This window comes from Protopterus annectens, chromosome 12.part0 (genome assembly GCF_019279795.1).
Source record: "Protopterus annectens isolate FY-2018-M chromosome 12.part0, PAN1.0, whole genome shotgun sequence".
NCBI lineage: Eukaryota > Metazoa > Chordata > Ceratodontiformes > Protopteridae > Protopterus > Protopterus annectens.
Window position 1 is genome coordinate 548,739,835 of NC_056746.1, and position 17,792 is coordinate 548,757,626.

The following is a 17,792-nucleotide window of genomic DNA, read 5'->3' on the forward strand; positions in this document are numbered from 1 at the left end:
ATTCATTAATAACTTTTTTTTCTTCTTTTATTACTATATGTAAAACTGTCATTTTGCTGAATTTAATATTCTGTACTCAGAATCTGTTTTCATTTTGATTGCACTGATGCAATAAAAATATAACAGAATCATAATAATAATCCCAAATTATTTTTAACAATTACTGGCAAAACTCCCAGAATTTCAACACATGAAGATAAAATCTAATTTTATTGTTAACGACAAATCAGTATGCATGAAAGTAGTGGATAGCTCAGAACTTACATTTATAATTGGAGGGGGGTCTTCATAGGTTCATAGGTTCATAGTAGGTTTCTAAGCTAGCAGACAAAGAGCCTTTACAAACCTAGCCATATTAATCCCAAGTATCCCCATTTGTTCCTTTTTGGGCAGTTCACAGAATGAATTTATGAACACAGTGGGTCTGTCATCATCACCGGCTACCCCTGTCCATGAGGGACATGGGTGCCACCCCAGGGGAGAATTTGCAGTCTCCCATCCAATTATCTAGGTTGTGCTTGAATAGGGTCAGTGATGAAATCTGTTTTATGCAAATGGGGAGTCTATTCCAGAGAAGTGTCAGTCTTTGGGAAACATATGTCTCTCTAGCATGATCTGCTAATGTCACAAGCTAGGCTGAGATCCTTAGAGTGAGTGACTCTTGAGCGTTTTGACTTGTGTATGTGCAGCATTTCCATTAGGACAGAGTTGGAGATTGTCCTATAGTTCAGGCACCAGCCACCTCTCAGCAGCCTATAAGATACAGTGTAAAGTGACAGGGATTTCAGCCTGTCCACATAGGTCATGGTTTGGAGTCCCTGTATTTTCTTAGTGAGAAACCTCTGAGGTCTCTTCAGCTGCTGCATGTGTCTGGTGATGTACATGCAAAAAGGGAGCATTATACTCTATTAGTGGTCTGATGAGGGTCGAGTACAGGGGAGTTATAACATCCCTTGATCTTATGATGTGTGCTACATAGAAGGATTTATATACCACTGTGGAAACTTGGTGGTCAAACTTCAGATTGCTATCAACTTGTGTTCCGAAGTCTCACGCCACTGGCTTGGAACTCAGGAAGGTGCTGTCAATATTGTAATTCATAGGGAGTTCTGTTTTTGCCAAAGGGAATAATAATGTATTCTTTTGCATTTAGTTTTAGACTATGGCTTTGGCACCAATCATTTGTTTCTGTTAGCCCTTCTTGTAATATGTTGACATCACTGGAGGACTCAGTGATTGCTCCCACTTTGCAATCATCAGTGACCTTGATGAGCCAGAGGCCATCCACTTTTGCCTGGACTTCTGAGAAATAGATGCCAAACAGTAAGGTGCAAAACACAGACCCCTATGGTACTCCACTGGTGATAGGTCTACTGGTGGAGGCGGGTTCACCAATTTTGACAGAGTGTGTCCTGTTGGTGAGCCAGTTTGCTACCCATCAAGTAATGTAAGGGTTAATTCCTGTTTGGGAGAGTTTCTCAATGATGCCAGAGTGGAGAATTGTGTCAAAAGCCTTGGCAAGATTGAGATAGGCTGTGTGCACTGTCTTACCTTCATCTATGGCTTTGGTGATATTCTCAAAGAAGTCTACCAGGCTTGATAAGCATGATCTACCCTTAACAGGCCAAACTGGGTTGGGTCCAGCATTTTGAGGGCACCTATGTCATTGTTGATAAGGTCCATGATAATTCATTCCATGGCCTTGCAGATGAGGCAGGTTAGACTTATGGGTCTGGAGATCCCAGGGTAAGTTAATTACACACTTTGTGCAGGGGGATTATTGTTGCTGTTCTCCATCCTGCAGGAACATAGCCAGTTCTCAAACTATGATTAAAGAGAATACTAAGTGGATCCACTAGGTCTTGTTTTAGATTGCTTAGTAAACAACCTGGGATATTATCTGGTCCCACTGAGGCCATGTTTTTGGCCTTGGTGAGTGCCGAGATGACCTATTCTCTAGAGATTCTAGGCAGAGGACGGGTGTCAGGTATGCTTTGGGATATGGTAGGTGAGGATAGGGGGTGAAGTTTGAGCTGAATCTGTCAGCTAGCAGGTTGGTGATATCTTCTGGTGTAGTATGAGCGATCCCATCTACAACCAGTTCAGCACATAGCTAGGCATTACCTTTTAGACTTTGGACATTGTTAAAGAATGTCTTATGATTATCCTTGGCTAGGAATGGGATTTTAATTTCATAATTTACTTTAGAAGACTTTACAAGATTTTTGGTTTTCCTGTTTAGGGTTAGGAGGGAACTCTTCCTCTGCAGAGTGATATCCCTCTTGCTTTTGGACAGCAATTTCTTCCTCTTGTTATATAATCTGTTTACACTTGAAGTCCACCACTGTGGCTTGTTTTTAGAGGAAGACCTAGTTTTGATCTGATAAGGTAGATCAGAATTTATGCAGTCACTTAAGTATTTGTACAGGGCATTTGCGTACACTTCTGCATAGTGATCATTGGTGTCTGCAATTGTGGGTTGTATGAAACTTTTTATACCATCACTTAATATGTTGTAGTTAGCTTCGGTGAAGTTTTTTATCATTTTTGTTCCTGTGTGGGAGTCAGTTCCAGTAGTTACTTCAAATGAGACTGATTTATGATCTGACCTAACCAGGGTGAACATCGTGCATGGGGAAGTACAGTGACCCCCCCATGTTGGTGAGTACTATGTCCAGAACATTAGAGCCCCTATTGGGGGTGCAGACTATATGTTCCAGAGCATTGGGGTTAACAAAGTCCAGGAACCTCTGGCCGAGCATGTTTTTGCTCATATATGTACCCCAGTCAATGGAAGGATAGTTGAAATCTCCCATGGCTAAGGTATTAGGCAGTATGGTGAGGGATTCCAGTAAACCAAAGTAGGTGCTGTGTTTATCCTGGTTCATGGTGGGGAATCTATACCTAGCAAAGATGTGGTATGGCATTTTCCCATTAGTTAATTAGACATGGAGTAATTTGAGACAGTCATGCAGTTTGACCAGTCTAAAAGTGTATTTGGTTTTAATGAAGATGGATACACCTCCACCTTTGGTTCCTTCATGGTCATTTTGAGGTCTAAATGTGTGGAAGGCATTGTAGCTGTGCATGCCCAGGGTGCTCTCCATGGCCTTGAACCATGTTTCGGTAACTGCACAGACATCAGCATCCTCCAAGGTGAGGAGTGCTTAAAGGGAGTGCAGTTTTGTGTTTAAACTCCTAGCATTAAGCAGCTTGACTCTGAGTTTGTCTCAATTAGATTTTGTTACTTTGGAAAATTTGTTGTTTTGACATTGCCTGAAAAAAGGTACTATGGGGGATGCAAGAGCATTAGCCAGTATCCAAAACCCTGGAGGGACAGGTGCAGACCATTTCTAGCCAAGCAGTGAGATCTGTTAACCATATCTTCCTAGGCTGACAGATACTGGATCCCCCTGGACTGACACCATAAGCTGAGCAAATTGTTGGTCAATCATTTTTTATTTATATTGTGGCATCATCCTGGGTGAGGGTGGAATACTAGTTAAGGCTAGGGACATACCTGTCTGGGACACATAATCACAGAGTTCCATCATGTCTCTCTTCATATAGTCTGGAGAGGTACGTCTCAGGTCATTCACTCCAACATGGACTATGACAGAGTCATAACGGTATTTGTTGTTGAGTGACTTGAGTGCATGCACGATTTGTCAGATCCTGTCACCTGATAGGCAGCTGACAGTGACTTTCTCCTTGTCCATTCTGATGAGGAGGACATTTGTGTGTCTCACTATGGAGTCACTTATGACCAAGACCTTTGATGTGTTTTGTCTTAGGGGCTTATTTGTTGAGACACGGATGTGTGTGTTGATATATGTAGTGGTTTCTTTATGCTTAGTGGTGAGTGTGGGTGGTATGATTTTGGGAGGTCTTTGTTCTTTTGGTAAGCTTTTATTGAGTGCTCTATGTATGTGGGGAGGTTTAGCTTGAGATTGAAATTCAAGGTGCTTACATTTTGTTTGGGGACAAACCTAAAAGAAATATAGTAACCTGTAAGAAAGAACAGTATGATCTAACAGCAGATTAGGTAAAACCTACAGAATTGACTTCATCTGTACATGCACATTGAAGTATGCCTTAGTAGTTGTTCTATATGTATTAAACAAATGAAATAATCCTTATGGTCAGTTTTCAGATGATCAGAGCTCTACCAAAATCTTGTAATTTATTTGCCATGCAAAAATGAACTGAAGCCTAACAAATGCTGAAAGCTGTGTAGGGTGAGTGCTGTACAGTGACTTTCTGCAGTTATATGATTAGTTTCCCATAAGAACTAATCTCTGCTAGCTCTGTGGCATGAAAGAAGGGAGGTCATAAGATCATTGAATCATAGGAGTTTACTAGGCTAACAGTCCCAGACACAGGTGGTATCCCTGGGGTGAATTTCCAGTTACCCATCCAGTTGTCCAAATTATGCTTAAATAGGGCCAATTAGGGACTTTGTTTAACATGAAGAGGAAGCTTGTTCTAAAGGTGGGGCAAGCTCTGTGAGACAAATCTGTCTCTCCAGCAATTCTGTTGATGGCATATACCAGATTAAGGTCCTTTGAGTAAGTGACACGTATGCCATTTGACTTCTGAATGTGCAGCAATTCCATTAAAGCTGGGTCAGTGATGGCTCTCTATGCAAAGTACAGGTTGCCTCTGAGCAGTCTGTACGACACAGAGTAAAGTGACAATAATTTCAGTCTGTCCACATAAGACAGACCTTGAAGACCCTGAATTTTCTTTCTAAGGAACCTTTCTGGTCTCCCCAATTGCTGCAGGTGTTTGGAAAGGAACATACCAAAGGGAGTGTTGTAGTCTATTATTAGCTTGATGAGGGAAGAGTACAGGGGGGTTATAACCTGTTTTTTTCTGAAGGCAATGCCCTTAATTATGAGATGAGCCATATAAAATGCCCTTCTTACCACTGTGGAGATATGGTGATCGAAGTTAAGGTTGCTGTTAACCTGTGTGCCCAGATCTCTCACCACTAACTGTGTGCTAAGGGTATTGCTATTTATGTGGTAGCTTGCAGGAACATCACCATTGCCAAAGGGGATGATAATGCATTTTTTTTATATTAAGTTTAAGACCATGACTTTGGCACCAGTTATTAGTCTGCGTAAGACCTTGCATGATGTTGACATCACTAGTGGTTTCAATGATTGCTCCCAGTTTGCAGTCATCAGCACACTTTGTTAGCCACAGTCCTTTAGTTTTAGCCTGTACTTTGGATAAGTAGATTCTGAACAGTAGGGGTCCCAGAACTGATCCCTGTGGAATGCCACTGGTTACAGGTCTGTTGGAAGATGTGGAGTCCCCTATTTTGACTGTATGCATTCTATCAGAGAGCCAGTTTGCAACCCACCTGACAATATATGGATTATTACCCAGCTGGGTGAGTTTGTCAATGATGCATAAGTGAGGAATTGTGTCAAAGGCCTTGGATAAGCTGAGATAGGCTGTATGTGCAGACTGGTCCTTGTTTAGCATTTTGGTGACTGTCTTGAAGAAGTCCACAAAGTTTAACAGACATGATCTCCCCTTGACAAAGCTGAACTGGGTGGGTTTGAGCATTTGGAGATTTCCTATATTTTTGTTAATAAGGTCCATAATGATTCATTCCATGGCCTTGCAGAGAAGACTGGTCAGCCTAATAAGTCTATAGTTCCAGGGGTCCATGGATGCACCTACTTTGTCAAAGGGATGATAGTAGCTGTTTTCCATTCCACTGGGATGAAGCCAGTGCTTAAGCTGTGATTGAATAGCATGGCCAATGGTGATGCTAATTCCTGTTTTAACTAAACCATGCTGGGGATGTTGTCTTCTCCCATAGAGGGTGTGTTTTTGGCCTTGGAGAGGGCATTTAAAACATCCTCCTTGGAGATAGTAGGTTCGGGACAGGTGTTAGGGATGCTTTTGGGTATATGTGGCAGGGACAGGGGAGTTAAATTTTCAATCAACCTGCAGCCAGCAAGTTTGCTATATCCACAGGTTCTCTGTATTTAGCACCATTAACAATGAGGTCAGCACAAATCTGGGCCTTACCTTTGAGGTTACAGATGTAAATACAGAATGCCTTGTGATTATCCCGAGTTAGAGAAGATAATTTAGATTCATAGTTAGCTTTGGAGGACTTCACTAGGAGTCCTATTTGCTTGTTTAAGTTAAGGAGGGAGTACTTCACTAGGAGTCTTATTTGCTTGTTTAAGTTAAAGAGGGAGTGTTTCCAGTTTTGAGACCATTCCTTCAAACTCTTGGACAGTAATTTCTGTCTCCTATTTTATAGCCTATTAATGGCAATTATTGACCAGACAGGTTTGTTTTTCCTTGATGATCTTGCTTTGGTTCCATCAGGTACACCAGAGTCAATACAATTGTACAGGTGCTTATATAAAGCATTGGTGTATAACTCCCCATAGGTATCTGTTCCATCAGTTGGGGTTGGGACTATGAAGCTATTTACGCTGTCAAGTAAGAGGTTGTAATTGGCCTTGGAGAAGTTTTTTAGTCTAGTTGTTGCTAAGGGGGTGGGGGTCTTGTGTTATAGTTACTTTTAGAAAGACTGATTTGTGGTCAGATTTCATCAGAGATGGCCACACACTGGGGGTGGTGCAGTGGTCCCCCATGTTGATGAGCACCAGATTCATGATGTTTGAGCCCCTTGTGGGTGTGTCAACCAGCTGGTCCAATGCAGTGGAGTTAACAAAGTCCAGGAACCTTTGGGAAAGTGAGTTAGAACATGTATAATTTACTCAGTCAATGGACAGGTAATTAAAGTCACCCAAAACCAGGGTGTTTGGTTGTATCTTGATTGACTCAAGTAGATGCTGTTCACTGTTTGCAAAGAAATTCTTTGTTAACTTTTCTAACTAACCCAAGACAAGACAGATTATATTATCCAGAGCAGATTATAACTGCTTACGGGATGGTATAAATAGCTTCACTGCACCTTCCATCTCAGATGGAACTGGCAACTATGCTAAGTTCTACACCAATGTTTTATGCAAACACCAGTATAACTGCAATGACTCATCCGTACCTGACAGGACCAAACCAAGCTACTCAAGGAAGAGCAAACCAGCCTGGTGGACAACTGCCATTAACACGTTTTTCAATAAGAGAAAGAAATTGGTGTCTAAGAGTAAGAGGGAGCGATCCCCAAACTAGAAACACTCCCTTCACAGCTTAAACAAGAAAATAAGACTCCTTGTGAAGTCTTCCAAAGCAAACTACAAATCCAAATTAACTTCCTCAACTAAGGACAACCATAAGGCATTTTTTAGTTACATCTGTAGCCTAAAAGGAAAGGCTCAGATATGTGCCAAAGTGGTAGTTAATGATACCACATATACTGAGCTTGTGGACAAAGCTATCCTATTGGCCAACAGGTTCTGTGAAATCTTCACTCTCCTGTCCCCACCACACATACCCCATGACATTCCTACCACCTGTCCCCTAACTTGTATCTATAAAGAGCAGGTCATAAATGTCCTCTTTAAGGCTAAAAAAACAGCATCTATGGGACGTGATAACATCAAAGGCTGCATCCTACATGGGCTCCAACAAGAATTAGCAACACCACTGGGTACTCTTTTCAGTCATAGTCCAAGCACCGGCTTCGTCCCAGCTGAATGGAAGGCAGCCACTGTTATTCTCTTGCACAAAGGTGGTGCTTCCACTGACCCCAGGATCTATAGTCCTATTAGCCTGACTAACCTTATCTGCAAAGACATGGAGTGAATGATCATGGACCTTATCAACAGAGATATAGGTAATCTCCAAATACTTGACCTTACTCAGTTTGGATTTGTCAAAGGGAGATCATGCCTGTTAAACCTGGTGGGCTTCTTCGAGACAGTCACCAAGGCCCTGGACAAGGGGAAATCTGTACATACAGCCTACCTAGACTTAGCCAAGGCTTTTGACACTATCCCCCAGTCAAGCAACTCACTCAGCTAGGTATCGACCCTTATATCATTACATGGGTTGCAAACTAGCTCATTGATAGAACACATATAGTCAACATAAGAGAATCCACCTCCAACAGCAGACCTGCAACCAGGGGTATTTACAGGGGGATCAATGCTAGGACCTCTGCTGTTTGGAATCTATTTCTCCAAAGTACAAGCAAAAACTAAAGGCCTGTGGCTAACAAAGTTTGCTGATGACTGCAAACTGGGAGCGGTCATAGAATCCCCAAATGATGTCAACATCCAACAAGAGGGTCTTACACAAAGAAATGATTGCTGGCAAAGTCATGGCCTTAAACTCAATGCAAAAAAGTATTATCATCCCTTTCAGTAAGAGCAATGTTCCTGCAAACTACCACATCAGTAGCAACACCCTATGTATGCACTCGATGGTAAGAGACCTGGGCACACAGGTTGACAGCAACCTTAACCTTGATCACTATGTTGCCACAGTATTAAGAAGGACATTCTATGTAGCTCATCTCATAAGTAAGGGGATTACCTCCAGAACAAAAGAAGTTATAACCTCCCTGTACTCTTCCCTCATCAGGCCAATAATTGAGTACAATGCCCCTTTTGGTATATACCTTTCCAAGCACCTGCTGCAATTGGTGTGACCACAAAGGTTCCTCACAAGGAAAATTCAAGGTCTTCAGCATCTGTCCTATGTGGATCATTTGAAATCACTGTCACTTTATTCTGTTTCATACAGACTACTCAGAGGTGATCTCTGCCTTGCATATAAGGCAATCTCTGACCCTGCTTTATTGGAAATGCTGCATATCTGCAAGTCAAGTGGTATATGGGTTACTCACTCTAAAGACCTTAACCTGCTATGCGACATTAATAGAACCTGCTGGAGGGACAGATTTGTCTCCCAGTGGTTACCACACCTTAGGAACAGCCTCTTACTTCATGTCAAACAGAAAACCTCATTGGCCATTGTCAAACATAATCTGCATGATTGGAAGGGTAACAATACATTCACTCCAAGGGTTCCACTTGTGTACCTCTTGGATAAGGGCAATAGGTGCTGATCATGGAAGTAAGGGTAGAACTTGGCTAGGCTTGTAAGGGCCCTAGGGCCTTTAGCCTAGTAACTTCTTATGATCCTAAGCCTCTTAAAACTCCAAAAGAACAGGAAAACATAAAACAAAACAAATGTAATACAAGAATAAGATACAAAATAGAAGTAACTAAACCTTAAATTAAATACTTCAATTCTAAATAAAATGCAGACAGAGAGCAGTATTCGGGCAGAGTACAGCAAACAAGCAAAAACAAGATCTGATTGTGACCCATGTGGCACAGGTATGAACAGCAGACCTAAATAACTATACTAAATAATGGAGGAGCTGTTTGGGTTGGGGGAATCATAGGTTAATTTTGGAAGAATTATCTTGAAAGGGATTCTCTGTGTATATTTGATCCACAACATCTAGTCAATCATTCACTGAATCATGTTACAATAAAACAAGTGATTTGATGACACAGACATACACTATATTTAGCAATTTTCCCTCCTCCATTGCTTTGTGGAGTTGGTATCTATCTGTCTATCTGTCTATCTGTCTATCTATCTATGTATCTATCTATCTGTCTAGGTTCAGGAGATTGGGGCTGCTGGGGTCTTGCCTCACTGAAAAAAATACCTGTTTCAAGCTGCACTATTAATTTTTGTCTAACAGGCATTTTTTTTATCTTGTAGAAGTAAACAGATATGAAGTGAGGGATCATGTTGCATCCTCATATGAATTAAGCTCCTAGGAGAAAAATGAGCTTCCTTTATGCCTAAGTTGCCTGCTGTAACAATCCCATGAGAAGGATGGGCCTCCATCCTGACTCTAGTGCCTGTTAAAGGTTGAAGAGAGGGGTTTGTACAAGGCAGAAACAGAGGGGAAGAAGTGATGACTTACCCAGCATGGTGGGTGCTGGTTAACTGTAAGCCCAAAGGGGAAACATGTTCCCCTAACATCAGGATAGTACTATACTGTACTGTACCTGGATGCTTCTATCTCCTCTCTGCCTTGCTGCAGAGATTGAAATTTGCCAGTATTACCAAATTATCATAATATGTATGAAGTGGGAACTGCGGTGGTGGTGCTGCAGTTGCATTGTCGCCTCACAGTAAGACATTGTCCTGTTCGATTCTCAGTTAGAGCGTCTTCTGTGTGGAGACATGCATGAATGGGCATACCTTCGTTGAAGGTTGTGGTCAGGGCCGGCAACTCGGCATGTAAAAATCTACTGCCAATCATTAGTGGACATGAGTTCCACTGTGGCGACCCCTAACTAGGAAAAGCCGAAAGACACAACAACAACAACAACATGTATGAACTGGGAAACAATCCTGGAGATGACTTACTTCTCTTCTTTTATTAGTATTGTGAAATTGAGATTTGCTATACTTAGTTACTTAATCTGTTCCAAAACTTCCAATATTCAAAGTTGCACTCACAAATGTTTGTTGATTTGACAATCTTCATTGCTGAAACTGAGATGGGACCAACACTTTAACCATGGATTGCTCTTTAAATAAGGTATTACAATTTATTCTGCAACTACTTTCAAATCAATTGTAGATATGAATCTTACATTAAAAACTATGGAAATAAACTCAACTAATCATTTTACACATCTAAACAGAGCTGTACCACTCTAAATGCAGCTTAGCAGTTCATTTGAATAAAGATGTAGCTTCATGCAATAGATTTGTTCTCCAACTATAGCAGACCAATCAGCTTTCTGTATTTACAAGATTATGTTGCGTAAGGCATAGTAAGTTCAGTAACGTGCAACCTACTAGGGGTGATTGCAGGGTAGATAGAATGGCATAGGTGCTTGGTCACTAGATGAGACTTTATATTTCACATTACCCAGATCTGGTGATTGCAGTTTGGATAGCATGCCATATGATGGGTTGATCAGTAGATGGGACTTTAATGTTTTTCATAAACTTATTTTGCAGAAAGCAAACACATTGTTCTCATATATTGAAGGTTTTGTTAAAATGGCTTGTTTAAACTAGCCTCTTCTATACTATATCAATAAGTAATAATATTTTGAATGGCTTGATATTATAATATACCAGCTTTCCTTACCTGTCACATCTTATTCATTGTGACAGACCATACCAAGATGACATCTGAGTTTAAAGATTCTTTTTTAATAATTAGTAGAGAATCCAGTGTGACACTTTGGTAGCATACTGCGAAACCTCATAGGTTCATAGATTCATAGGTAGGTACTAGGCTATTGGCCCTAGGGCCTATACAAGCCTAACCAAAAAGGTACCCTGGCTTTCGCCACCCAAGAAAATTATTTTCCTGTGCCCCTGTCAAGCAGAACCACAGAAGTGATCCCCGGGGTGAATTTCCTATTACCCATTCAATCATCAAGATTTTTCTTGAAGAGTGCTAATGAGGAGCTCTGTTTGACATAGATAGGTAGTCTGTTCCAGAGTATGGGAAGTCTCTGGGACAGGAATCTATCCCTCCAGCATGGTCTGTTTATTGTGGTGACAAGGTTTAGGTCCCTAGAGCATGTAGCTCGGAGGGATTGGGACTTCTTTAAGTGGAGCATGTCCAGCATCTCTGGGTTTGACATAGCTTTGTATGTTTGGCAGAGATCGCCTCTGAGTAGGTGATATGCGATGGAGTAAAGCTGGAGTTCTTTGAGACGGTCTGCGTAAGGCATCTTTTTGAGGCCAGTAATCCTCTTTGTGAGGTATTTTTGTGGCCTTTCCAGTTGTTGTAGAAGTCTTGTGAGGTACATACCAAAAGAGGCATTGTACTCTATAATGGGTCTAATGAGTGATGAGTAGAGGGGAACAATGACCTCCTTTTTTCTGGATGATAAACCTTTTGTGATGATGTGTGCCACATAGAAGAATTTCCTGACCACTGTGGCAATGTGATTATCAAAGGATAGACTACTGTCCACCTGTGTCCCAAGGTCTCTTATCACACTTTCAGTGTTAAGTAGACTACCGCCTATGTTGTAGTTCATGGCTACAGAGTTTTTACCAAAGAGGATGACAATGCACTTTTTGGCATTCAGCTTGAGACCATGTCATTGACACCAGGCATCTGTCTCAGTGAGGCCCTTTTGTAGAATGTCCACATTGTTTGGAGTTTCGATTATGGCTCCTCGTTTGCAGTCATCTGCGAATTTAGTTATCCAAAGACCTTCTGTGTTAGCCTGTACTTCAGAGAAGTAGATACCAAACAGGAGAGGACCCAGGACTGAACCCTGTGGTACTCCACTTGTCACTAGTCTGAAGTCTGATTTAGAGTCTGCTACTTTTACAGTGTGGGTTCTGTCAGTAAGCCAGTTGGCAACTCATCTTGTGACATAGGGATTTATACCTAGTTTAGTGAGTTTATCTATAATTCCAGTGTGGGGGATGGTGTCAAATGCCTCGGCGACATCTAGATAGGCTGTGTGAACCACCTTTCCCTCATCTACGGCTTTGGTGACAACTTCAAAGAAGTCTATCAGGTTTAGGAGACATGATCTGCCTTTTACAAACCCAAACTGTGTTGGGTCCAGAGTTTGGAGATCTCCAATGTCTTTGTTTATGAGTTCCATGATGATACGTTCCATGGCCTTGCAGATGAGGCTCATCAGGCTAATGGGGCGGTAGTTCCTGGGGTCTGTTGTGCCCCCCCCCACTTGTGGAGTGGGATAACTGTCACGGTGCACCATTCAATGGGCACAAAGCCTGAGGTGAGGCTATGATTGAACATGGTACTTAGGTGGGGTGCCAGTTAATTCTGTAGTTCATGTAGAAGGCAGCCTGGGATGTTGTCAGGTCCCATGGATACTTTGTTCTTGGCTTTGGAGAGTGAGGTTTTTACCTGTGCAGTCGTGATTACAGGAACTTTGCATTCTTCCGGTATAAAGATGGGCCCTTTAGGGGGTGAGAGGGGGGTAAAGTTAGCACTGAACCTACCTGCCAGGATGTTGGCAATATCAGTTGGTTCTGTATATTTAGTGTCATTGTGCTGTAACTCAGAGCAGATCTGAGTGTTGCCATTGAGATTTTTGACATAGCTATAGAATGCTTTGTGGTTGTCTTTAGAATCAGTGTCAATTTTGCTTTCATAACTAGCTTTGGAGGATTTTATGAGGGATCTCAGCTTCTTACTGAGGCTTATTGTGACAGACCATACCAAGATGACATTTGAGTTTAAAGATTCTTTTTTAATAATCACTAGAGAATCCAGTGTGACACTTTGGTAACATACTGCGAAACCTCATTAATGAATCAAGGATTTGTGATAATGGTAGTGTTTTAAAAAGCAACAATGCAGCATGTAAAGAAAAAAGATGCATTGCTCTGCTTTAGCAGTCTCCCATACAAATGAAAAAAAATATTATGTGACATTTGAAAAGATGTTTAGCAAAACATATGTTTCAAAGGGTGAGTATGAGAATCTTGATCACAATCACTGTATCACCTGTTATGATAAATTTTCCTTTGGAAACAGTACACACACCAAACACAAGTCCAAAAAAATCAAAGCAGCCAATATCCAAGCTGGAAAGGAATTATTTTAACCACTTCACATTAATTATAAAATAAAATAACAGTAAAATTAAGCACTTTCATCTCTGAACTCAGAGACTTTATCAAGATAAAGAACAATCAGTAAACCATCCATTTAAATGAGCATACCCCTGCAAATTCAGCCAATCAGGACAATAAACTAATTGGACCACGAAATAGAATTCTCCTTAAAGATAAATATACATAAAAATTAAAAACAATCTACCGTATAAACATAACCCCACAAAGGAAACCTTTTCTTTTAATGAATACAATTATCTCACCATTTAAAAAGTTAATATTAATACAATAGTGAATGGAGCTAAGAATGCAATTACAAGACAATAATGTATATTATACCTATACTGCACTTAACTAAATCCTATTCCTAGTTTCTTTCATATAATATGCATACCTATGCTTCATATTTTAAATAACTATCTATCCAATGCTTTTAGTTTAAAAAAATATGTTACAGAAAATGTTTCACTTAAGCCTGGCCATTGGATTGCATTAGTTCTTAATTGCCAACGGGCTTCCTGTCTTTCAAGCTATAATGGGCAAGGACCACCCCTTGGTCCTATCTGAAAAGGTTCAATAATAGCAAACTTAAAAGTGTGATCTGGTGCTTCATTACAATGTTTCTCCAAAGTGTTAGTGTCTTTCTTTAATGTAATATCCCTCAAATGTTCATAAATGCGTTTTTTTAAATTTCTGTCTGTTTCCCCTAAATAAAAACAGGGACAATTCATACAATGAGCACAATATACCACCTTGTCAGTTTGGCATGAACGTTTCTTATTGCGACGCACCTTCACACCGTTCATCTTGAAGGATAATTTTTCTAAGATATAACCACAAAAATGACAAGAACCACACTTTGTCATAAAACCTTCTCCTTGTTCATGACTACAATGTTCAAAAATATTTTTAAGACATGGTCCCTTCCTATAAACAATAATGTGTTTCTCCCCCACATTTTGCCTTATATCATTACAGGAGGACACAATCACCCAGTTTTTAAATAAAATATCTGCAATTTGTTTACTGGCTGGGTTATAGGTGGTAATAAAGGCTGACCAAAAATCGATATTTCCCCCATTATTTTGGCCTTCAATTTGTGTATTATATACAATGGTTCCATTATTTACATTGTTAAATGAACAATCATTCACAACCATAACTTCAGGAGCAGTAAACACACTGCAATGATTGGTCAAAATAGCCTTAAAAAAACTCTTTCTCTTTTATTTATAACCTCTATCATTACATCATTTACCAATCCAGCTGGATAATCCCTTTTCAAAAACATATCCTTCAGTAATTCACATTCATTTAAGAGTGCATCAAAGATAGTAACCATCCGGGCTGCTCTCACGAACTGCCCCTTTACTACCGCCTTCTTTTGCTTATAAGGATGAAACCTATCAAAATGTAGAAAACTGTTAGGTTAATTAAGGATGTCCCTCAAAAAAGGTTTATATTTGAAATTTTTCGAAAAGAAACATATTCTAACATCTAAATAAGCAATCTCATCCCAACCAACACTGTAGGTTAATTTTAAGAAAGAGGTTGAGTTATTCATATAGGCTACAAAATCAGCAATCATATATTCAAGTCCAACCCAAAAAATAAAGATGTCATCCAAAAACCAAACATATATCTTACAGTTGGCATAAAAATCAGAGTTAAATAAAAATTTTCTTTCCCACTGCAACATAACCATATTGGCAAAAAGGCCCCTACATGGGGACCCCATAGCCACCCCTACAGTTTGGATGAAATACTCTTTCTCGAAATATATGCAATTGTTTTTAACACCAACTCAAACAATTGTTCATATACATTAATAATAGGTTGATGTACACCTTTCTCCAATAAGTAATCACACATCCACTCTAAACCAATATCATGGGGGATTGCAATGTATAGGTCTCTCACATCTATGGTAATAAAAATACCAGTTTCTAAAAAATCCAAACCATTTATCCTCTCTAAAAAATCCTATGAGTATTTACACAAATTTGCTTCATTTGCCAAAAGAGGTTTTAATTTAATGTCCAAAAATTTAGCAATGGGATAAGTAATGGAACCACGGCCATCCATAATTGGACACATGGAAGGGTCAATAATACTCATGCATTTTGGGGAGGCCAAAAATACATGGAATTTTTAGATAGGTTACAGATAGGAAATTCAGTTCATCTATCATAAGTGAACCCTCGATAAACAGATCATTAAGTTAATTTCTAATTCTTTTATATGTACCATTTAACTCATTTAAAGAAATTTTCCTATATGTTCCACTATCCAGTACTTTCCTCATCCATGTCTCATAATCACTGGAATTCATTATCACAATCCCCCGACTTTTATCAGGTTTTATGACCCTCACATCATTCCTACCTTTAAGTTTTGCCAGACTGTCAATTTCTCCCTTACTCAAGTTGGTCATTGGCATATTCCTATGTATATTTCTAATGTCAATCTCACATACTTTCTCAAGGGCTTGTAAGGAGGGGTGTATTGGTGGGTTGTAAGTACTAGAAATATGCAATGTATTGCTTACATATTCAACAGATTTGAATAGAACATTTAAATTCAATTTCCTTATAAAATGTTTCAGATCAGCTAATGTTTGAGCTATATCACATTTCTTAACAAGCACAAAAGTTAATCCTTTAGACAATAAGTCACAATCATTCACATCAATCTATGTTGTTGTATCTTTCGGCTTTTCCCGGTTATGGGTCGCCACAGTGGAACACTGGTCCACTAATGATTGGCAGTAGACTTTTACGTACTGAGTTGCCAGCTCTGATGCACAACCTTCAACGAAGGTATGCCCATTCACGCATGTCTCCATACAGATGACGCTTTAGCTGAGAATCGAAGAGGACGTCTTACTGTGAGGCGACATGCAGAAAAATTAAACACATTAAAATCTCCTTTAGAATTTTTCAAAATAATGCATTGATTGCTGGTAGTTCCCCGTGATGTTAATTCTAACCCCGGTATCCCCCCTCCGATAACCTGCTTGACCTCCCTGTCCTCTGTTCATAGGATGAGGTCCTTGCCCGGGCACCTCCCGGTTGTACTTATCTCTCAGTCTCCTGGACCTTCTCAGTGGTGGGTAGTCCTCTTGGTCTAAAAAAAGTTCTTGATTACTGTCCACTGTAGTTGTATCAGACCTCAGACCACCACTACCTCACTGTGAGGTGACATGCAGAAAAATTAAACACATTAAAATCTCCTTTAGAATTTTTAAAAATAATGCATTGATTGTTGGTAGTTCCCCGTGATGTTAATTCTAACCCCGGTATCCCCCCTCCGATAACCTGCTTAACCTCCCTGTCCTCTGTTCATAGGATGAGGTCCTTGCCCGGGCACCTCCCGGTTGTACTTATCTCTCAGTCTCTCAGACCTTCTCAGTGGTGGGTAGTCCTCTTGGTCTAAAAAATGTTCTTGATTACTGTCCACTGTAGTTGTATCAGACCTCGGACCACCACTACCCCACACCTGAGACCTACGAGGTTGGGGATAAGCTACATTATTGTCATATTGCATTCTATCCCTCTCAATTTTGTTCATTATTCTGTTTTTTATAGAACAAATTTGATGTCCTGTGCTCTTAAAAATCCAATTGTAATCAAACACATTTTGTTCATGTGCAACATCCTCCACGATCGTCTTGTAAGGTCTGTTGCACATTTGATTAAATCAGATAATAATAGTTCTTTATGTCTGACTACTAACTACATATTGATTTTTTTGGACAAATTCACCTTTGTTTCAAACCTGTCCCATTGTATAGAAGTAAAGATAGCTTTCCTGACCAGAAGACTAAATGAGCTAAACATATATAATTGCAAATATGTATCTTTTGCTCCTGACGCCATCAAATGTAGCTAAGCTAAAGTTGAGGAGCACAGCATTATGGTGTACTTTGAGTTATTCACATATTCTAATCCATGTGTTATATCAGTTTTCATAGATACATTTAAACCTAATCAGTAATCCAGTCAGACTTTCATTAATTGCAACAAGACATCAAGAAACTTTGGGATGAGTGCCGGAATTATACTCTAAAGTCTTAAACCATAAGAAGTATCTAGGGTGTGATGATTTTTCTAATTAGCTCCCACCAGAATTGGACTCCCACATAGGAATCCCTCCCCCTTAAGCTGTGTGCACATCCAGGAATGGACTGCCCTATATTATTCACCTGAAGAAAAATATATCAAAAATATAAAGAGCTGTACAAA